This window comes from Pan troglodytes, chromosome 19 (assembly GCF_028858775.2).
Source record: "Pan troglodytes isolate AG18354 chromosome 19, NHGRI_mPanTro3-v2.0_pri, whole genome shotgun sequence".
Taxonomy (NCBI): domain Eukaryota; kingdom Metazoa; phylum Chordata; class Mammalia; order Primates; family Hominidae; genus Pan; species Pan troglodytes.
Window position 1 is genome coordinate 26,045,616 of NC_072417.2, and position 22,981 is coordinate 26,068,596.

A 22,981-nucleotide genomic window follows, 5' to 3' on the forward strand; every position below is an offset into this window, starting at 1 on the left:
ACACGCAGCGTTCCCAGCCAGGCGAGAGCAGGTGGCCGCGGCGGGCTCCGTCTCTGCCCCGCAGGTAAGACGGCGACGCGGGCTAGTCCACGCCGAGGACCTCGAGGGCAGCGCGGGAGAACGAGGCAGCCCCTTCCACCTGTCCGGTCCTCTCGCCTCAAAATTGGGGGACCCCAAGGGACAGTGAGGATATCCCTATCTCGGCTCTGCGCGCCGACGTTGGGCATCTGCTGGGTGGGACTGAACTCTGGGGCAGTTAGAGGGTCCTGGCTGGTTATCCCTGATGCCAGGCGGGCTCCAAAGGATGGAAAAGAAAGAGCCGGGCATTAGACACGCAGCTTTCTGGAGTGGGGCAGGTTGGGGATGGTGAGGACGGGGGTCCGGAGTAAGGAACCTCGTTGACTGAGAGTGTGCCATGCCTCATCCAAGGGCAGCCTCTTCCCCACCCTAGAGGGTGATGGCTTGACCCAAACTGGGCTTCTGTTCCGTGGGCTAATGAGGTAAAAGCCGCCGCATAGTTGAGCTGGGGCCTGGGTTTTCTAATGAGCCCCAGGGCACCTGCATCATTTATTTACATCTGGGTACAAGGGGGTGAGCAGGGGATTACCCCGATGGCCTAGGGAACCCGGAAAGTCTGGGAACTCAGTAGATCTTTTCTGTGTCTGTGTCACAGAGCCGGCTGGGGAAGGTGATCGCAGATGTGGCCTTATTGTAGACAGGGGAGCATTTGCACCCTCAGTGTTGGGATTTGGGCTGTAGGAAAGGGGTCCTGCCTCCCAGGACCTCGAGGAAGCCTTCCTGGAGGAGGAGGACCTGGGCTGACAGCTTGAATGTGATGCTCAGAGCTCTGAGCCACTAAGGAGAGGCAGCCTTTGGGTCTTGGTGCTGGGTTGAAGTAGAGCAGAGGACCCTGGATTATAGAACAAAGGGAAGTCAGGACATTGCTGTCTGGGTCCAGCTGGGACCCCAGGGACCTTCCTGAGATCATCGCAAGCCTTTGGACAGACACGGGTGACAATGGGGGGAGGGGGGCTTCCTTGTCTGTCTAGATTCCCCATTCCATTGCCTCATTCCACCACACAAACCATCAGAGGCAGAAGTTCGTTCTCATATCCGACCTTCATCCCTGCTGGGTCTGTGCCAGCTTCTTGCTTCTGGGAGGCCATGTGCTCTAGTGGAAAGAGTGGGGGCTTTGGGGTCAGTTAGAGCTGAGTTCTGACACCTCTACCTACTGCGTGACGTTGAACAAGTTTCTTAACCTCTTTGAGTTCACTTAATCACCTGTAAAATGGGGATAATAATAGAACCCACCTCATAGAGTGGCTGCAAGGGTTAAATGAGGGTACACATGTAGAGCGCTTAGCGCAGTGCCTGGAGCCTGGCGAGGGCTCAGAAAGTACCAGTGTCCCCTCATGTGTTGGACAGCAAAGCCGATCTGCAGGGGGTGAGAGCGAGCGGGGGAGGGGGGAGTGGAAGGGTTTTTTTTTTTTTTTTTTTTTTTAGCTAAGCTTGGCTAGAAAGAGTGCCCTTCACTGAATGCCCCCCTACCGGGGGAGCCTGCCCCCTGCTGGTTCCTGGATCTCTGGACCTGTCTGGGCTGCCCAGGGCCCCTCACCTCCTCCTCTTTTAGTCACCTTGTTTGTTGCCTTTTGTCTCTGTAGAGGGGAGAGAGTCCCCCCGCCCCCGCCCAAGGCAGGGACCAGTACCAGCAGGAGCTCACTTGGGGCTGTGCCTCAGTGGAACAAGCTCTGGCTTGGAGACCCAACCTGAAAAAAATGCCCTCTTGTCATCACTGCTCTGCCCTCCCACCTCCAGGAGTTGGGATCAAGCCGCACTAAATTTTTCCAGGAAGATAAATAATACAAGTGACTGAAAGTCCTGTTTGGGGATTGTCCAAGCTGTCCTCCAGTGAAAGGACAGCTTCAGGCCCTGGCCTGATCTCTAGGCTGCCAGGGAAGGCTGAGTTCAGTAGCACCCTTAAACCTGGGCAAGGGAGGGAGTGCCCATGCCCTAAGCTGGGGGCTTTCAAAGGCTCCACTCTGGCCCTCCTGCTGCCAGTCCTCTCCCTGTGGGATGAGGCATCAGCAGGGCCGAGGGGATGAGACTGTGAGTCCCCTCCAAGACCACATTCTCCATACCTGTGACTCTGGAGGTCCCTGCCCAGATGGTCACCATCTGGCTCCCAGCCCATGCCAGCCTCTTCCCTGGGCCTGTCTGCCTCAGGACAGGTTATGCCAATAGTGTGTGCACCCCTACGGACAGTGAAGGGACAGCTATTTGCAGGGGCTGTGGATGGAGCAAGGACATGAGGCTGGGTGTCCTTATACATGCACAAGAGTCCCTTGTGGTGCAGACAGGACCCGGCAGCAGGAAGGGGGGTGGCCAGGGTGCGAGTGGAGCTGTCTCCTCTGCACAGAGTCATTCTGATGTGTAAAGCTCAGGAGGCAGATAAATCCAAATTTGTATCTGGTCCTCCAGGTTGTTAATGAAGGTGTATTTGTCAGGGTGAGAGGTTAGAACATATTTCACAGTTTGCTGGCTTGATTTATAACTTTTAAATATTTAGACATATGTCTGTGGGCCGCCATTTGTCCCCTTGCCCCAGGCCCTGTGAGTGTTCCAGGTGGGCCTGGCTGGGCCTGTGACTTCAGCTGCCATTTGGTTAATTCCTTCCCCACTCTCCCTGTCCCCCAGTAGAGTAGCACCCCTATAAAACTGGGCTTAGAACATGCTTACCTGGACCAGGACGGAGTTTCAAGGTGAAATGAAGATTGTCAGTTGTCATCAACAAGCAGTTCCCCTGTGGGCCTCCTGACCTCATTATCCACCACAAAACTGGGACAATTTTTTTTTAAATGTCCTGTGATGCTTGAGAGGGAAGCGCTGGGGAGGAGAGGTTACTTCTCTCCTGTGTGTGGTGAGGGTGTGGGTCACTGGACCCCAGGAGCAAGGAGAGAGCTAAATGGGGCCGCAGCAGCAGGAGGGATGGAAGCTAGCCTGGGGGAAAGCCAGGGTTGGACCCCACCATCCCTCTGGCTGCCCTTCTCAGAGGGAGCTGTGCCTGCCACCCGGGAGGGCCCATGTGTCTATCATGTGGGTTCTCCCATGAGTTTGGAGTTTGGGCTTGGGACAGGGGAGACTGTGGGGTCAGCTGGCCAGGCGGCGGGGGTCATCCCCAGCGGGAATGAATGGTACGCTGGTGTTGACTGTAGTCAAGTGCCCTGTGGCACCTGGACACACCGTCTGTTCAGAAGAGGCATGAAACCTTTATTGTGGCTGTCTCTGCTCACTCATTGTTTCTGATTGGGCTATTTGAGGAACAGCCTGCCACGTTGGCCTCATTAGCATCGTGAGGCTCTTAATGGAACTGGATCCACACACATGTACAGACACTCACAAACTCACTCAGGTACGCATGCCCGCCTGCACTAACCCCCAGAGGTCTGTGTGTAGGGTTGTGCGCTCCTAAACCCCACCCCAGGTCAGACCCACCCTGACACACATGGCTTGTGACACCCATACCTTCACCCCAGTCACACTCTCACTGTCCCTTATTGGTGACTTTTCATTCACCTTGGGTGACCCACTGGCTCCAGTGGCCAAGGGCTGGCTTACTAGAGGGTGGCTGGGGGCCAGACACCGGCAGCGGTTGGTTAAGCTTTGGGGACAGGAGGTAGCAGCATTGCCCTGGTGAGGCCACCCCCAGTGGGGCTCGACCCCCAAGCACTTTGGCTCCCCCACGTCTCCCAGGAGAGTGTCTCTGGGTCCTGAGGCTGTCTGTCCTTGTGTAGTTCTCGTGACCCTCTTTCTGCTTCGGCCTGTGAGTGTGTCTGGCCCTGCGCCTCCTGTGTGCTCCCCATCTGTGTCCTTTCCCCTCTCCTGACCCTGTCCTTTGCTATCTCTGTCTCTCCTCTCCACCCGTCTAGCTCTTTTTTCTGTGAGTCTTTCTCTCTATGTCTTTTCTTCTTCCTTTTTCTCTGCCTCCTCTGTCTACCCCTTCTCTCTCTGTCCCTCTCTCTCACACTCCCACTCTCAGTGTCTGACTGCGTGGCTATCTCTCTGGGTGGGTCTTTCTGTATCTTCACCTCTCTCTATATCTGCCTGTCAGTCTGGACATGTATCCTTCTGACTCTCTGCCTTAGTCTCTTGAGGAGTCTCGGCAAAAGGAGAGCCAAGAGTCCTGAAAGAAGGTGACAGCCAGGCACGGTGGCTCACGCCTGTAATACTAGCACTTTGGGAGGCTGAGGCGGGTGGATCACCTGAGGTCAGAAGTTCGAAACCAGCCTGGCCAACATGGTGAACCCCTGTCTCTACTAAAAATACAAAATTAGCTGGGCGCGGTGGCGCATGCCTGTAATCTCAGCTACTTGGGAGGTTGAGGTGGGAGAATCGTTTGTACCTGGGAGGCAGAGGTTGCAGAAAGCCAAGATTGCACCATTGCACTCCAGCCTGGGCAACAAATGTGAAACTCCATCTCAAAAAAAAAAGGTGATAATGCCTCCCAGGGGGCCACGATCACTTCTGGACCCCTCCACTGCCAGGCAAGGTGGCAGGAAAGGGAATATCACGTCCTAGGGAGAGTGGATGGGCCGAGTGCAGTGGCTCACAACTGTAATCCCAGCACTTTGGGAGGCCAAGGTGGGTGGATTTCTTGAGGTCAAGGAGTTAGAGATCAGCCTGGCCAACATGGTGAAACCTCGTCTCTGCTAAAAAAGTACAAAAAATTAGCCGGGCTTGGTAATGGGTACCTTTAATCCCAGGTACTCGGGAGACTGAAGCAGGAGATTTGCCTGAGCCTGGGAGGTACAGGTTGCAGTGAGCCAACATCGTGCCACTGCACTCCAGCCTGGATGACAGAGTGAGACCCTCTCTCAAAAAAAATAAAATAAAATAAAATAAAATAAAAAGTAAAAAAAATAAAGAGCTGATGGCTCATCTCCTCTAACTCCTCTGTTGAGAACTCCGGGGTTTTGGCTCTGAACTCTGAAACTTTCTTCAGTGATGAGGCCCAGGATCATAGGCCTGGGAGCAGGGCTGGGGGTCCAGAGTCATCACTCTGGGAGATAAGGGATAGAGCCCCTTGTCTGTCTGGTTGACCTGATTGACCTTGAACTGAGGGAAGGGTGTTGGGACTTGGAGTCTCCCTCAGAAGAGGCGTTGACCAGAGTGGGGCTGAATTGACACTTTTCTTTCTCCTGGAAGCAGCCAAGCTCAGCCCACCCACCCCGGGCCCCAGCTTCCTGCTCCAAACCACAGCTGTGCTCCCCACCCTGTTCCAAATATTTCTGCCAACTGCCCCAGGCCGAGGGGCCTGTTTAAACAGCCTCCCTGCCCTCTCCTGGCCTCCCCACCTCTGTGGCCTCCCCATTGCTCCCACGGCTTCTTGCACAGGAGCGGCTGTGTTGGCTGTTTGTTTATTGGATTAAGATTTCCTTGGGTGGGGCAAGGACCGACTCCACAGGTCCTTCTTCTCACTTTAGATGCCCAGGCTAGAGGCCAGACCCAGCTTCGGCCTTGCCCCCTGCCCTGTCCAGCCTTCCCCGGACCCCCGCCCCCCGCTCCCAGATGTCTCTCCTACATCCCAAGCCCCAGACTTCTCTACCCTTCTGATCTCAGCTCTGTTCAGTCCCGCATCTGATGCCAGCTGACCCCCTCCCCAGCCCCAAAGTTGAGTGCTCTGGCCCTGGAGGGCAGGATGGGGATGGGACACTCCCCCACTCCCTGCTGAGAGGAGAGGAAATGCCAGGAAAAGGCACTGGGAACAGGAACCCTTGGGTTTTCTAGGGGTTCCTAAAGAGGGACACATGGGGTGTGGTCTTTGGAATGTGGGAGAAGCCTGCCCACTCTCCCTGTTGGCAGAGGCTTGAGCCAGTCCTCCAGTGAGACTTTAGCAGAGGAATAATTCTCTGATGGGCTCGGGGCCCCTGCAAGAATCCATCTCCAGAACAATCTCCCTAGGACCCCAAAGGGCCTCCTATCCCCTGATTTTGTACAGAACTTTGCAGTATACAGAACTGCCTCATCCCATCCTATGAGCACCTGCAGAGATCAAAATTCTTTTTTTTTTTTTTGACACGAATCTCGCTTGCTCTGTTGCCCAAGCTGGAGTGCAGTGGTGCAGTCTCAGCTCACTGCAACCTCCCCCTCCCAGGTTCACAAGATTCTCGTGCCTCAGCCTCCTGAGTAGCTGGGATTACAGGCACATGCCACCATGCCCAGCTAATTTTTTGTATTTTTAGTAGAGACAGGGTTTTGCCATGTTGTCCAGGCTGGTCTCGAACTCCTGAGCTCAGGTGATCCACCCACCTCGGCCTCCCAAAGTGCTAAGATTACCGTCATGAGCCTCTGCGCCTGGCCAAGATCAAAGTTCTTTTTGTAGATGATGAAAGCTCAGAGAGCAAAGGAACTTTTGCAGAGTCAATCTTCTAGCAGAACCTGGACTGGAACCTGGGTCTCCTCACCCATCACAGCCAGGGCTCCTTGCCGGACCATGCTGGAGCTGCTCCTTTGATTCAAAGAGTCACAGGCTGCAGTCACCCCTGGCTCTCCCTGAATCTCCCCCTCACCCAAAGCTCCTCTACCTTCACACACCAAGACTCCTGGCCCCTGAGTCTCTGGCTGGGAGGTGAATATAGGGGCAGGTAGCATTCTTGTGACCTTATTCTGAAATTTGCTGTCCTAGTTAGCAGCTTCCTGAGGGGAGAGGGACACAAGAAGCTTTTAGAGATGGTTTCAACCCTCTGGGTGCTAATTGGGAATGAGACTGTCCCTAGGTTGAGACTGGGGACAGCTATTCTGGGTCTGCAAGATGAGGTGTGGGTGTGGAGAGGCCAGAGGGGGGATCAGGAAGTTTCCCCAAATAGCCTGGCCTGAAGCCACATGTGGGAGCCAAGCCCCAAGAAGGTAGCCTAGATGAAGGGGTGGAGGGGGAGCTGTCCATTTGGCACATGGGCCTGACCCTTGGGAAGCTGGGCATAGGGCAAAAATCAGGAGTAGGCCTGGTTTTGTATCCTCTTTTCTTTTTTGTTTGAGATGAAGTCTCGCTCTGCCACCCAGGCTGGAGTACAGTGGTGCGATAACAGCTCACCGCAGCCTCCGCCTCCCAGGCCCAAGCAATCCTCCCACCCCAGCCCTCAGTCCAGAGCCTCACGAATAGCTGGGACTACAGGCACACACCTGGATAATTTTGTTACATTTTCTGTAGAGACAGGGGTCTCCCTCTGTTGCCCAGATTGGTTTCAAACTCCTGGGCTCAAGCGATCCTCCTGCCTCAGCCTCCCAAAGTGCTAGGATTACAGGCTCATGCCTGTAATGCCACCATGCGCAGCCAGTCTTCTCTTTGTTCTCCCACTGAAATGGGCTTCCTTGGAACTTGATGTCATAAGTGGGTGTGTCTCTACCCTGTCCCAGCCCCTACCCCCAAGCCCCAGCCTACTGTCCTAGCTCTCATCCCAGTGACACTGATTTACTCATTCATTTAACCAATATTTAAGGAGCACCTACTATGTGTTATACTTGCTAGCCTCTGCCCTGGGAATTCAGGAGGAACAAGACAGGGTTCCAAGAGGGAACAAGATAGGTTCTCTTTTTTTTGAGACGGAGTCTCGCTCTGTCGCCCAGGCTGGAGTGCAGTGGCAGGATCTCGGCTCACTGCAAGCTCTGCCTTCCGGGTTCACGCCATTCTCCTGCCTCAGCCTCCCGAGTAGCTGGGACTACAGGTGCCCACCACTGTGCCCAGCTAATTTTTTGTATTTTTAGTAGAGATGGGGTTTCACCGTGGTCTCGATCTCCTGACCTCATGATCCGCCCGCCTCTGCTTCCCAAAGTGCTGGGATTACAGGCGTGAGCCACCGTGCCCAGCCTAAGATAGGTTCTCAAGAGGGAATAAGAGGCTGGGTGTGGTGGCTCACGTCTGTAATCCCAGCACTTTGGGAGACCAAGGTGGGCGGATCACTTGGGGTCAGGAGTTCGAGACCAGCCTGGCCAACATGGTGAAACCCCATCACTAATTAAAAATACAAAAATTAGTGCGTGATGGCGCAAGCCTGTAATCCCAGCTACTCGGGAGGCTGAAGCAGGAGAATCGCTTGAACCTGGGAGGTGGAGGTTGCAGTGAGCCGAGATCGCGCAATTGCACTCCAGCCTGGGCGACAAAACGAGACTCCATCTCAAAAAAAAAAAAAGGGAATAAGAGGAAATGGGAAGGAAGGAAATCTACCCTAGAGAGAGCAATGCAGGAAGGCGTCTTTCAGAGGTGATAGTTAAATATCAGCCATGAGAAGGAGGAGGGAGGGGTCAGAAGGAAAAGAGCACTCAAGGCAGAGAGAACAGGCTTTGAGAAAGCTCCCAAGTGAGGGGAAACTCGCTGTGCTCCAGGGACAGAAAGAGCCCAGTGTGGCTGGAAGGTGGGGAGTTATAGGAAACAGATCAGAGGGACACAGGATATTTTAACCACTACGGATATTTTGACCCGAAGGATGTTTTGAATGCAAACATTTTAAACCAAAACATACTAACCCTGAAAATGTTTTAAGAAGGTGTTCTCCAGCTTGAACTCTATTCATCCAACTTAATTCTTTGATCAGATTTTTGTTTTTTCCCTGTAGTACAGTTAAACAAATGTCCATGTTTTTCATTCTTTTGTAATTTTACTGAAACTGTTTTCATCGGCATCGATTCCATACACATTCTGCTGCTGAGATTGGAGGCATCCATCAGTGTGGGGGCTGCAGGCTCTTGACACGAGTTTCTGCCATTGTGTGATTGACTGGGTAACCCCATTCCATTTTGGAAGATTTAAATTAAAACCCCAAAAAAAGATTCGTGGTCAAGATTTGATTCTTTTGTGCATTTTAGTCAATAATGAGTTTTCTTATATCCATTTCTAGCCATCCTCAGTGTTACTTCTACCCGTAATATTTTTAGGTGGAGAGTTGTATTTATATCTCAGTTAATCTGTGGGAGGAATCAGGTGGAAGGGGTGGACTGGGAGAGAAGGGCTTGGGGGAGGGGAAAGGCCCGGATCTTCCAGGCTGGGGCAAGCATTCTCCTAAAGCAAAGGGTGAAGCCTTTAGAGCTTTTATCCCAGAGCATGACTTGATCAGATTTGCCTTTATTTTTATTTATTTATTTATTTAGAGACAGGGTCTTATTCTGTCCCCCAGGCTGGAGTGTGGTGGTGTGATCACGGCTCACTGCAGCCTCGACCTCCCAGGTTCAAGCTATCCTCCCACCTCAGCCTCCTGAGTAGCTGGGACTATAGGTGTGCACCACCACACCCAGCTAATTTTTGTATTTTTTGTAGAGATGGAGTTGCCCAGGCTGGAGAGTTGCCCTTTTAATAGTCTCCCTCTGGCTGTGTGAAGATGGGACTGGGAGGGAGAGGAAGTGGGGAAGTAGAGGCAGGGAGACCAGTGAGGTGGCTGTTCTGCCAATCCAGGTGGTAAAGAGAAGTGAACCGGGCCAGACATGGTGATGCGTGTGCCTGTAGTCCCAGTGTGTTGAGAGGCCAAGGCGGGAGGATCGCTTGAGGCCAGGAGGTCGAGGGTGCAGTGAGCTGTGATCGCACCACTGCACTCCAGCCTGGGTGACGGGTTACAGATAGAGTATGGGGTAAAAAAGGGCAGGGTAATCTCTGTCCCACTCCCCAGGATCCCACCGCAGCCCTCCTGCAACACGCAGAATGCCCTTGCTGCCATTCCCACACCCTTAGCTCCCTGCTTCTGGTATTTGAGGCAGCTTGGAGCCCTTCCCCCCAACACCCAGGCTCTGGCCACTTGGAGTTTGCACAGAGTCGAGACCAAGAACTGGGGCGTTTCCCTTGGAGGTTTCTCCTTCTTTGCACTGAGGGAGAGTCGGGGATGCCCTGCTGAGGTTGGGGTGGGGGATGGAAGGGATGGGAATGGCCCTGGGATCCACCTACCTCGAGTCCCGTGGCTGGAGCCGCCCAGGCGGCCGCAGACCTGGCGGTGAAACAGACCCAGACACAGGGCGCTTGTCCGGCGGTGCTCCGCCCTCTGGGTGTGACACTGGGCAGGGAGACAAAGGGGCCTCTGTCAGCGTGGGGCACTGCGCCCACCCGGGCCAGGCCAGGCGCCTGAGGAGGGAGGGAGGTGACCTGGGGGTGCTGGAAGAGAGAAGGTTGAAGGGAGACAGACCTCAGGTTTGAGTGCCATCTGAGGGCAAGTCTCTTCCTCTCCGGGTCCTCAGTCTCCTCACCTGTAAAGTGGAAATCTCAGTCCCAACCTCCCAGACCCAGCATCAGCAGGATGGACCTTGTTGATTGACTACACTTGTGTTATTTAGCAAACATATGTAATGATTACCACGTGCCTCGTTGCTAAACACTTTGCAAATATTGACTCAGGTAATCCTCATAACGACCCTCTAAGAGTGTCGATTAAAAAAAAATTAACCATTTAAAGAATTAAAGTTAGTTTTATTCAGAAGTCTTACGGAGGACTATAGAGCATGGCCTACAGCCCTAAAACAGTTTTGTCAGACTGTTTTAAATCAGTGTTTTAGCTTATAGTTTATATATAGGTAGTGGGGGTTCAGTATGTGCAAAAGGACATCAAAATTTGGCTGTAACAGTATATTGATTATAGATTACGGAGGTATAATCACTAACTCTGTCAGACATTATTGTATGTGCAACAAAAGGCAAGGACTATGGTTATTTTATTTTTATGGAGGCAGGGGTCTTGCTATGTTCCCCTGGTTGGTCTTAAGCTCCTGGCCTCAAGTGAACCTCCTGTCTCGGATTCCCAAAGTGCTGAGATTTATAGACGTGAGACACTGCGCCTGGCTAGGACTGGGGCCATTGATCTTTTAAGGAATATAGTGATTCAGGCAAGAGATGTGGGGCTGTGGGAGGTGCTGTGTTTTATCTTGTTTTGTCTTTAAAACTCTTTTCAGAGAGCTGCAGATAAGCACAGAGTCAGGGACTTTGTGAAATTATCCTGGTAAGCAGAAATGAGCAAATGGCTTCTGATGTTTGCTACTTTGTGTCACAAGTTTTTTCTTTTGGTCATAAATCAGCTGCCTGGTTGTATTTAAAAGCCAAGTGCTGACTGTGTCAGGTAACTAGGAAGCCTCTTTTTTCAGGATGATTGATTGTTTTCAGTTGTAGTTTTAAGCAATGAGCACTAGTCCCAGCGTGCATATATGCCTACTTATTGGAAAACACAGTTTGAATTGCATTTATTTTTTAATTAGCATGATCTAGGTTTTCATCAACATTGTCTTTTTTTGTACTTAACCCCTTAATAGGGCTATTACAAGGATATTATAGATCATACATAGCAGTATATGCTTAATAGTATTAAGGCTTAAGTATACAGGCCTCACGCCTGTAATCCCAGCACTTTGGGAGGCTGAGGTGGGCGGATCACCTGAGGTCGGGAGTTCAAGACCAGCCTGACCAATATGGAGAAATCCTCGTCTCTACTAAAAGTACAAAAAATTAGCCGGGCGTGGTGGTGTAATCCCAGCTACTTGGGAGGCTGAGGCAGGAGAATTGCTTGAACCTGGGAGGTGGAGGTTGCAGTGAACCAAGATCACGCCACTGCACTCCAGCCTGGGCAACAAGAGCAAAACTCTATCTAAAAAAAAAAAAAAAAAAAAAAAGTATTAAACTGAGTTACATATGGGAAAAAACATAACTAATAAAACAAACTTACATTTGTGTTTTTAAATTAATTTTACTTTTTTCTTTCTGTATTTATATTTATTGGATTTTTTTTTTTTTTTTTTTTGAGATGGAATCTCACTCTGTTGCCCAGGCTGGAGTGCAATGCTGGGGTCTTGGCTCACTGCAGCCTCTGCCTCCTGGGTTCAAGCTATTCTCCTGCCTCAGCCTCCCAAGTAGCTGGAATGACAGGCGCACGCCACCATGCCTGGCTAATTTTTGTATTTTTAGTAGAGACAGGGTTTCTCCATGTTGGCCAGGCTGGTCTCGAACTCCTGACCTCAGGTGATCCGCCTGCCTTGGCCTCCCAAAGTGCTAGGATTACAGGCGTGAGCCACTGCGCCTGATCTTAGAGTTGGTTTTTAAAATTTATTTATTTATTTATTTAAGACAAAGTCTCACTCTGTTGCCCAGGCCGAAGCGTTCTCAGCTCACTGCAACCTCTGCCTGCCTGGTTGAAGTGATTCTTGTGCCTCGGCCTCCCGAGTAGCTAGGCTTACAGGGGTGTGCCACCACATCCAGCTAATTTTTGTATTTTAAGTAGAGACGGGGTTTCACCATGTTGCGCAGGCTGGTCTCTAACCCCTGACCTCAGGTGATCTGCCCACCTTGGCCTCCCCAAGTGCTGGGATTACAGGCATGAGCCACTGCACCCAGCCGGTTTTTTAAATTTAAATTTAAATGTATTGTTATTATTATTTTTCGAGACAAGATCTTGCTCTGCTGCCCAGGCTGGAGTGCAATGGCACAATCATGGCTCACTGCAGCCTCAACCTCCCTGGCTCAAGCAATCCTCCCACCTCAACTTCCCAAGTGACCGGGACCACATGCGTGTGCCACCATGCCTGGCTAATTTTTAAAAAATGTTTTGCAGAGGCCGGGCGTGGTGGCTCATGCCTGTAATCTCAGCACTTTGGGAGGCCGAGGTGGGTGGATCACGAGGTCAGGAGTTCAAGACCAGCCTGGCCAAGATGGTGAAACCCCATCTCTACTAAAAGCACAAAAAATTAGCCAGGCGCAGAGACAGACGCCTGTAATCCCAGCTACTGGCGAGTCTAAGGCGGGAGAATCGCTTGAACTCAGAGGGCAGAGGTTGCAGTGAGCCGAGATTGCGCCACTGCACTCCAGCCTGGGCGACAAAGTGAGACTCTGTCTCAAAAAAAAAAAAAAAAAAAATGTTTTGCAGAGGCCCAGCACGGTGGCTCACGCCTGTAATCCTAGCACTTTGGGAGGCTGAGGCGGGCAGATTGCCTGAACTCAGGCATTTGAGACCAACCTGGGCAACATGGCGAAACCCTGTCTCTACTAAAAATACAAAAAAAAAAAAAAGAAAAAAATTAGCCGGACGTGGTGGCGCACACTTGTAGTCCCAGCTGCTCAGGAGGCTGAGCCACAAGAATTGCTTGAACCTGGGAGGTGGAGGTTGCAGTGAGCCGACATTGTGCACTCCAGCCTGGGCAACAGAGTGAGACTCTGTCTCAAATAAAAAAAAAAAAAAAATGTTTTGCAGACAGGGTCTCCATATGTTGCCCAGGCTGATCTTGAACTCCTGGACTCAAGCAATCCTTCTGCCTTGGCTTCCCAAAGTGCTGGGATTACAGGTGCACGCCACCACGCCTGGCTAATTTTTGTATTTTTAGTAGAGACGGGGTTTCACCATGTTGGTCAGGCTGGTCTCGAACTCCTGGCCTCAGGTGATCTGCCTGTCTTGGCTTCCTAAAGTGCTGGGATTACAGGCGTGAGCCACCGCACCCAGCCCAGATCTTTATACATTTTAAGTAGTGTTTAGATTGTTTATATAAATAACATATCTATATAAAATATGGAAAATATTGAACATAATTAAAATTATGACTGGCCAGCCATGGTGGCTCACACCTCTAATCCCAGCACTCTGGGAGGCCGAGGTGGGAGGATGGCTTGAGCTCAGGTGTTCGAGATCAGCCTAGGAAACATAGCAAGACCCCATCTCTAAAAAAAAATTTTTTTCTTAAATTAGCTGGGCATGGTGGTGTATGCCTGTAGTCAAAGCTACTTGGGAGGTTGAGGCAGGAGGATTGTTTCAGCCCAGGAGGTGGAGGCTGCAGTGAGCCGTGATCATACCACTGTACTCTAGCCTGGGCAACAGAGTGAGACCCTGTCTCCAAGAAAAAATAAAATAAAATTATCATTGATAATATATTAGATTTTTATGAACTAATATAATTGTGAAACGTTTATATTAATAACACTCATAAATATAACTGAAAGAAGATCTATTATTATTTATTATTTGACGATGTCTTTTATATGTCTATTTAGTTTAAAAAGGCTTAATTTAGGATTTTGATCTTGGAGAAACCTGCCAAAGATGTAAAAATGTTTAAAACACTTCATCAAAACAGAATCATAGGTCATTCTAAAATAATAGTTTTTTGTTTGTTTTTGGTTTTGGGTTTTTTTTTTTTTTTTTTTGAGACAAGCTCTGTCGCCCAGGCTAGAGTGTAGTGGTGTGATAATAGCTCACTGCAGCCTGGAACTTCTGGGCTCAAGCAATCTGCCCTCATACGTTGGACTACAGGCATGTGCCACCATGCCTAGCCTTTTTTTTTTTTTTTCAGATATGAGGTCTTGATATGTTCAGCCCAGACTAGTCTGGGACTCCTGGCCCCAAGCAAACCTCCCATCTCAGCCTCCTAAAACGGTGGGATTATAGGTGTGAGCCACTGCGTTCAGCCAAATAATATTTGTTTAACCAGAGTGATAAATGGCTTTAAAAGTGGCTGGGTATGGTGGCTCACGCCTGCCATCCTGGCACTTTGGGAGGCCGAGGCAGGTTGTTCACCTGAGGTCAGGAGTTCAAGAACAGCCTGGTCAACATGGCAAAATGCCATCTCTACTAAAAATATAAAAATTAGCCTGGCGTATTGGTGGACGCCTGTAATCCCAGCTACTTGGGAGGCTGAGGCAGGAGAATCGCTTGAACCTGGGAGGCAGAGGTTGCAGTGATCTGAGATCACACCATTGCACTCCAGCCTGGGTGACAGAGCGAGACTCTGTCTCAAAAAAAAAAAAAAAAAAAAAAGACTTGAAAAGCAATATAGAAAGTTACATGGATGTAAAAACTTTAATTCTTTTAAAGTTTAGTTTTTTTAAGTAATCAAAAACTTAATAAAGACAACACAGGATTTTCTTGGTAAAATGTAAAATCTTTGTTTTTTGGGCCAGTTACCAGAAAACAAAGACCTCCTGTAGTGTGATTGGTTTTTTAAAACATTTTGTTATGGCCAGGCACGGCGGCTCATGCCTGTAATCCCAACACTTTGGGAGGCCGAGGTGGGTAGATCATGAGGTTAGGAGATCGAGACCATCCTGGCTAACATGGTGAAACCCCGTCTCTACCAAAACTACAAAAAATTAGCGGGGGCGTGTTGGCAGGTGCCTGTAGTCCCAGCTACTCTGGAGGCTGAGGCAGGAGAATGGCATGAACCCGGGGGGCAGAGCTTGCAGTGAGCCGAGATCACGCCACTGCACTCCAGCCAGGGTGACAGCAAGAGACTCCATCTCAAAAAAAAAAAAAAACAAAAAAACATTTTGTCATGAGTCAGGAGCTTTGTGAAATTATGCTGGCAGGCAAAAATGAACAGACATGGTTTCTTACATTTGCCACTTTGTCTCTCAAGAGGTACTGTTTTTTGTTGTTTTGTTTTTTTTGAGAAGGAGTTTCATTCTATTGCCCATGCTGGAGTGCAATGATGCAATCTTGGCTCACTGCAACCTCCACCTCCCGGGTTCATGCCATTCTCCTGCCTCAGCCTCCAGAGTAGCTGGGATTACAGGCGTGCACCACCATCCCGGCTAAATTTTGTATTTTTAGTAGAGACGGGTCTTCACCATGTTGAACAGGCTGGTCTCAAACTCTTGACCTCAGGTGATCCACCAGCCTTGGCCTCCCAAAGTGCTGGGATTACAGGTGTAAGCCACCGCGCCTGGCCTTGCCTGGCTAATTTTTGTATTTTTTGTAGAGACATGGTCTCATTATGTTGCCCAGGCTGGTCTCAAACTCCTAGACTCAACCAATCCTCCTACCTCAGCTTCCTGAAGTGCTGGGATTACAGGCATGAACAGCCACACCGGCTGATACCTGGTTCTTTAGAGGGGATGGAGAGGGCGTCCTGGAGCACCTTTGCCTGGGGAAACATAATTGTACACTGTCTGCCGTCCCAGGGCTGGCCCTTAGGGCAAGGCCAAGAGTGCAGTGGGTGGGAGAGAAGCCAGATGCCACAAGAGGAATCCTGGGACCAGAGACTCAGGTGAGGGGGTGGAGTAGGGATCTAGAGGAGCCAGTCACCACACTGCCACCTTTGGCCTAGTTGTGGGAGCAGGGGAGGCTGGAAGAGATTTGGTATTCCTTCAACAGAAGGTTGGTATTCCATCAGAATCTCTGGGAAGAGGTCGGGCGTGGTGGCTCACGCCTGTAATCCCAGCACTTTGGAAGGCTGAGGCGAGCGGATCACTGAGGTCACGAGTCATACCCTGTGAGGTGCTGGGCTTGGTGCCATGTGCCATGGATGAGTTGGCTTTACCTCTAGGAGCCCAGGATTCAGCCAGACATGAAGCACGCCATGGAACAGGATGGCATAGGGGCTTCAGCCAAGGGGCTGAGGTGGTGGGAAGCTTCAGGCTTCATGGTAAGCCTAGGAGTGGCAGCAGGACTTGCCTGGAGAAAGGCGGGGGACTTGCTAGGCTGGGGGCAAGGCAGTGGGACAGTGCTCATGGGAGCAGCAGGTGGTCCCATGCAGTGTGGCCAGGCTCAGTGTGAGGAAGACTCTGAGAGCCAGTCTCTGGAGCTCGCCCTTGCTCTCCTAGAAACTCTTCAGGATCTGGGCACCTGTTGATGCTGGGCCTCACCCCAGGCTCCTGAATCTGAACCCCTGGGGGTGGAGCCCAGCCTAGGATGCTGGACAAGCTCCTCAGGTGGTGCTCCTGTAGCCAGGTACTTGGGAAGCCTGCTGGGCATGAGGCTTTCACTGTTGGCTGCATGTCAATCACCTGGGCAGAATTTTACAGTCTCAGGCTGCACCCAGACCAAGCCTATCAGAATCTCTGGGTAGAGGTTGGGCGTGGTGGCTCACGCCTGTAATCCCAGCACTTTGGAAGGCTGAGGCGAGCAGGTCGCTGAGGTCAGGAGTTCGAGACCAGCCTGGTCAACGTGGTGAAACCCCGACTCTACTTTAAAAATATAAAAATTAACTGGGCGTGGTGGCAGGCAACTGTAATCCCAGCTGAGGCAGGAGAATGACTTGAACCCAGGAGGTGAAGGTTGCAGTGAGCAGAGATTGCACCACTGGATTCCAGCCTGAGTGACAGAGTCAGACTCTGTCTCAAAAAAATAAGATCCCTGGGGCGGAGTTTGGACATTAGAATCTTCCAAGGCTGCTCAGGTGATTCCCGTGAGTGGTTGTGGCCAAAAACCCTCAGGCAGGCCTATCCCTCAGGTCAGCCAGGTCTGACAGAGCCCCTCCAGAGGGGCCCCTCCTGAGTGCTGGTCTTCTGCAAGCCCTCGTCCATCCTGATTCATGTGTTTATCTGCTTATTGTCTGCGCCCATCCTTCTTCCCCTAACCCAGATTTGCAAGTTCCATGAGGGCCCTTTGGACTTCCGTTCACTGCTAGATCCCAAGGTATAGAGTGGACAGGCTGGCATATAGTAGGTGTTCAATAAGTGTTTATTGAGTGAATTTATCGACCCCCTACTCTGTGCCAGGCACAAAGGGAGACGCTATCCCTATAATCACCTCTTGGTTCTCCCAACAACCCCATGAGGTATATACTACTGAGTCCATTTTATAGATCGGAGAGGTAAGGACTTTGCCCAAGGTCTGATGGCTCCTGGAGCTCAGGCTCTGTCCTCCACCCTCCCCTGCCTTCCAGCCAAGGCCTCTGAGTGGCCCTGCTGTGGGAAGCTGCTTGGAAGCTGCACCAGTGGGCCTGGGGGGCACAGGACATGTTGACACAGCCTGTCCTCAGGGCGTTTCTTGGAACCTCTCAGCTGGTTTTGAAAGGACTCCTTCTTCATGGCCTGCAACGGCTTTGTGCCTCCTCCCACCGGACCGATTTGAGAGGAGGACTTTGATGTGGTCAGCAGCTGCTCCCTGGCCAGCAAGGTGGACCATGGATACCCCACCATCTCCCTCAGCCAATGGACTTGGAGGCTCTCCCTTCCCCACCCCAGGTGACCCTGGAATCTTGGTGTCATCCTCAATCTGCCTCCATCCTTGTGAGGTTAGGATGGGTTAGGATTAGTTTTTCATATTGAGGAGGAGGAGAGGACCCCAAGGCCTGAATCAGTGGGCTGGGATGGGAGGATCCTGCTGGACAAACTAAATAAAAGCTTCAGGAAATGAAGGGAGGGTCAGGGAGACTTACAGATCTTAATTTCCACAGGGTTGAACCTGGCTGGTAGTCAGGGCCTTTCCTTCCCAACACCTTCTGAATGCAGCTCTTTAAGTAAGAGGAAAGGTGGCCAAGGTCCCCCTGAGGACCCCTGGATCCTCAGGCTTTCCCTTCCCTTCCATGGGGCAGTATAAGGCTGTCCTCTCAGGAAGCTGACTGCCTTCTAGAATGCTGCAATTGCAGCTAATATTCTGGAGAGACGGCCACCCCACTGTTGGACACCCCAATTTCCAGCCTCCTTTCTTCCAGCTCTGGCCTCTCCTACACACCCCAGGTAGCTCTGCCAAGCTGGATGAAGAGGTTGAAATAATTTCTGTTGTGTTGGCAACAAATACAAGCTGAATAGAGCTCTGAGTTGGGAAAAATTGATGGCTGCCTGGCAGCCTTGGGAGGCAAGATGATGGGCAGGAGGGGAGCCTGGACATGGGGATGGGCACCCTGGGTTGGGAGAGTGGATCCTTGATGAGATCTTTGGCATTCTACCCAAGCCTGTTTGTCTTCTTTCTTTTTTTTGCTCCATTAGTTTCCAACGCAAGGCTGTGAGGAAGTTATTTCTATGGTCTTATCACCATCCCTCCTGCTGTAACTAATGACATCATCCCTCACATCGCAGTGGGCTTTTACAGTTTTAGGGCATTTTCCTTCTTTCTTTTTTTTGGGGGGTGATGGGGGAAGACAGTCTTGCTCTTTCACCCAGGCTGGAGTGCAGTATCACAATAATAGCTCACTGTGGTCTTCAACTCCTGGGCCCAAATGATCCTCCTGTCCCAGCCTCCTGAGCAGCTGGGACTACAGACATGCACCACCATGGTCAACTAATTTTTTTTTTTTTGTAAAGATAGAGTCTCAAACTCCTGGCCTCAAGTGATCCTCCTGCCTCAGCCTCCCAAAGTGCTGGGATTACAGGCGTGAGCCACTGTGCCTGGTCAGTACTTTTTTTTTTTTTTTTTTGAGACAGAGTCTCACTGTCACCCAGGCTGGAGTGCAGTGGCATGATCATGGCTCACTGCAGCCTCAATCTCCCGTCTCAGTCTCCCCAGTAGTTGGGATTACAGGTGTGCACCAGCATGCCCAGCTAATTTTTGTTCATATATGTGTGTATGTATATATATATATATATATATATATATATATATATATTTTTTTTTTTTTTTTTTTTTTTTTTTTTGCGAGACAGGGTTTTGTCATGTTTCTCAGGCTGGTCTCAAACTCCTGGGCTCAAGCAATCCACCCACCTGGTCCTTCCATCCTTCCAAGGTGCCGAGATTACAGGCATGAGCCACCGTGCCGGGCTAGTATATTCTGTTATCTTATTTAATCTTCTCAGACATCAGCCTTGAGTCAGAGGAGTTATTATTAAGCATTGTTGTTACCATTATCTCCATTTTACAGACAGGAAACTAAGATGTGAAGAGAAGGGACAAGTTCCCAGTCACACGATTAGTGGCGAAGTTGCAACGTAAACACGTTTGCCTGACTTCAAGTTACTCCAGTTCCCCGCAGTCCCTCCAAATTACACCCGCAGACACACATGCTCACCTCTCTCCCCCACCTCCTCCCCATTCCATCTTACCACAACCCTGAGGCCACCCCCAGGGAGATCATCCTGTCCATGCCCCTGCCTCTGCCCCAGTGCAGTGGAGCCTCCACGTGGCCTGTATCTGGAGCTCATCTGGTCATGGTCCAGGAGAAGGTGACAGTGGGAAAGTCGGGGGAGTCAAGGGTGTCAGCTGCTGCTGCTTCTTTTTGAGCAAAGACTTTGAAAGTTTAATGTGATAATCTCATCCTGATTACTGCAAACTGAGGTCCTTGGGCTTGTCCAAGAATCCATTACCAACCTCACATGAGGAGCAGGGAGGTTGCACTGGGTTCCCCGCCTCCCTGCTCCCCCAGTCCCCATGCATACTGGGAAGGATCTGAGTTTTGGTTGAATTTTTTTTTTTTTCTTAATGGAAAGAAGGTGTTTCTGGATCATGGTAGAGATTCTAGGCTTCCTACCTCAGGACCTGGACCAGGAGACCCCAGCCCTTTCCTTTTACATCTGGGAATTTAATATCCTAAAAAGTGCGACTGGTTAATAGGTTGTGAGGCCAGTCAGAAGGCGTAGAAAATCAGCCCAGCCAGGGATCCCTGGCCCTTGCATCCCCCCACCCCAATACACCGCCAGGGAAACTGAGGCCTGTTACTGTTGTCTCCACATCATCTCTGCCCAGAAGCAAACCAATTAGCACTGTGTCTGGTTCTGTGTTCCCAGCGCCTGTCTCATTATTTGGGGATTTATGTCCCGGTCACTGTGAAGGACAACTGTCCCGGTTTCCACTGGGGGAGCCTGGCTGGCGCTGGAGCCCAGCAGTGGCAGGAGGTGGTGCCGTCCTCCTTGGGGCAGGATGGGGATTTGATTTCAGGGGGATTTGCAACCAGTGGGGAGCCGCCCTGGGCACATGGTGGCTCTGGGCTATTTTAGGAGGCAAAACGTGGGGGGAGGGGTCACAGTGGACTTGTTCAAGACACTAGAGAGTCTGCCCTTTCAGTGGGGGCAGAAAGAACCCATGATGGGTGGGGTGGGACAGGCCTGCCCACTGTTGGGGCCTCTCCCACCCTCCTAGAGCCCAGGAGTCCAGAATGACGCCACCCGTCCTAGCCCCAGTCTGGGCTGTGGGCCGAGCAGGGAAGCTGCTGGCTGGGCCGGGGTCTCTGCTCCTTGCCTGAGTCCCTTTGTTACAGGCTTTGCTTCAGCTGGGGCCCTTAGTGTTATTATTATGAACAATTCTTTTAACCACCTCTTATCTTTGTAGTAGAAATGTTACTTATTGAACATTTGGGAAAGGCCCCAGGAGCAAGAAAAAGGGCACAGCCTTAAATCCAGGCCCATCAGCTGCTGTTCGGTATGGGCCTCTTCCAAGCTGTGTAATGTTGAGGGTTGCATAAGTTCCTTCACCTCTCTGAGCCTCGATGTCCCTCTCTCTAAAGCCGGGACCAGCAACACCTAATTAATGATGCCCCTACTATTAGTTGGGCACATATTATATGGGGTACTTTGCAGGCATGATGTCACACCATCCTCTACACCGTTACCTGTTAATTGCCCTGTTTTAGAGATAAGGAAACTGAAGCTCAGAGAGGGGAAGTAACTTGCCTAAACTCACACAGTCAGAGCAAGGTGCCTGATCCATTTCTCTTTGCACCTACAGTGAGAGTTGGTTCATTCCTCAAATCCAGCAATATGTCTTCGTTACTTTCTGTGTGTCAGGCACTGTTCTAGGGCTGAAGAGTCATCCACAGACAAAACAGAGGAAGAGGAGACAGTGGATGAGACTGGCCAGTAGTGAGAGCTGGAATAGTCAAACTGGAGACTCAGAGGCTTTATTTAGACTAAGTGTCATTTTCTGGAGTGGGGAGGGCAATATTTAAGGGGCCTGAATCCCTCACTGGGCAAGTGGAAGGTGGACCAGGGAGGGCTAGCACCACCTCGCACCCCCAGCTCTCCATTACCAGGAAGAGCTTTTTCATTTGTTCTTCCTCTTCACCCCACCTTTGTAGGAAAAAAGTTACTGGGCATATTGGGATAAGGCCTTTAGAAGCACCATGGTATAAAGGAAAGAGACAGCCTATGCTTTGGAGCCATCCAATGGGGTCCAAATCCCCACTCTGCCCCTTTCTAGCTGTGTGACCTTGGGCAGGTAAGTTAACTTCTCAGAGCCTCCCCTTCTTTGTTTTTTTTTTGTTTGTTTGTTTGAGACAGAGTCTCGTTTTGTCGCCCAGGCTGGAGTGCAGTGGCGCGATCTTGGCTCACTGCCAGCTCCGCCCCCCGGGTTCACACCATTCTCCTGCCTCAGCCTCCTGAGTAGCTGGGACTACAGGCACCCGCCACCACGCCCGACTAATTTTTTTGTATTTTTAGTAGAGATGGGGTTTCACCGTGTTAGCCAGGATGGTCTCGATCTCCTGATCTTGTGATCCACCCGCCTCAGCCTCCCAAAGTGCTGGGATTACAGGCGTGAGCCACCGCGCCCGGCCAGAGCCTCCCCCTCTTTATCTTCAAAATCTGGAGAGTAGTAGCAAACTTTCAGGGTTAGTAGGGGATGAAATGAGTGGGAAAGGGCATGGGAAGGATCTGGCACACAGAAGGCCCACAATAGACGGCAGTGTTTTGCCTGTGTGCAGAGTTGGAGTTTAGGGGTGTGTTATTCCTAGGTATCTAGGTGAAGCCACGTCTTTGTGGGTGGCACTAAGCTGGCACCTGTGGTCCTGCTGAATGATTTCAATAGGCTAAGCAGAATGAGAGAGCCAGCAAGCCCAAACATACGGTCTGGGCCTCCCAGTGCAGGAAACTACCGTTCACTCGGGGGCTGGGATAGGGAGGCTGAACTCACCAGTGCATCACGTGAAAATAGACCTGGGGGTTTCAAGGACGCTCAGTTCTATGTAGAGCTAGTTCAAGGCTGAAGAAAAACTGAGGGATGGGCAGCATTCACAGAGGAGGGCGGAGATGGGGGGAGGTTGTGCTGTCCCTTTTTCTGTTCTATAGAGGATACCAAAAGCCTAAAAGAGTTTAGAGGAATGTGTTAGGCACAGTGGCTCACGCCTGTAATCCCAGTACTTTGAGAGGCCAAGGCAGGTGGATCATGAGGTCAGGAGATCGAGACCATCCTGGCTAACACGGTGAAACCCTGTCTCTACTAAAAATACAAAAAATTAGCTGGGCGTGGTGGTGGGCGCCTGTAGTCCCAGCTACTGGGGAGGCTGAGGCAGGAGAATGGTGTGAACCCGGGAGGCGGAGCTTGCAGTGAGCCGAGATCGCGCCACTGCACTCCAGCCTGGGCGACAGAGCAAGACTCCATCAAAAAAAAAAAAAAAA

At 51.0% G+C, this 22,981-nt stretch overlaps 1 protein-coding gene across 5 annotated transcripts in view; it reads left to right on the forward strand.

The window, feature by feature from the left end:
- ZNF385C (zinc finger protein 385C) overlaps positions 1 to 22,981 on the forward strand; it is a 72,860-nt gene continuing 49,879 nt past the window's right edge. For 3 of the 5 annotated variants that reach the window (XM_054670890.1, XM_054670891.1, XM_063798582.1), the window contains exon 1: positions 1 to 64. The gene's annotated coding sequence lies outside the window, so the exon portion shown is untranslated. Of the gene's footprint in view, positions 65 to 10,120; positions 10,367 to 21,663; positions 21,804 to 22,981 lie in introns of those variants that run through there. The other 2 variants (XM_054670889.2, XM_054670892.2) reach the window with 2 other exon arrangements.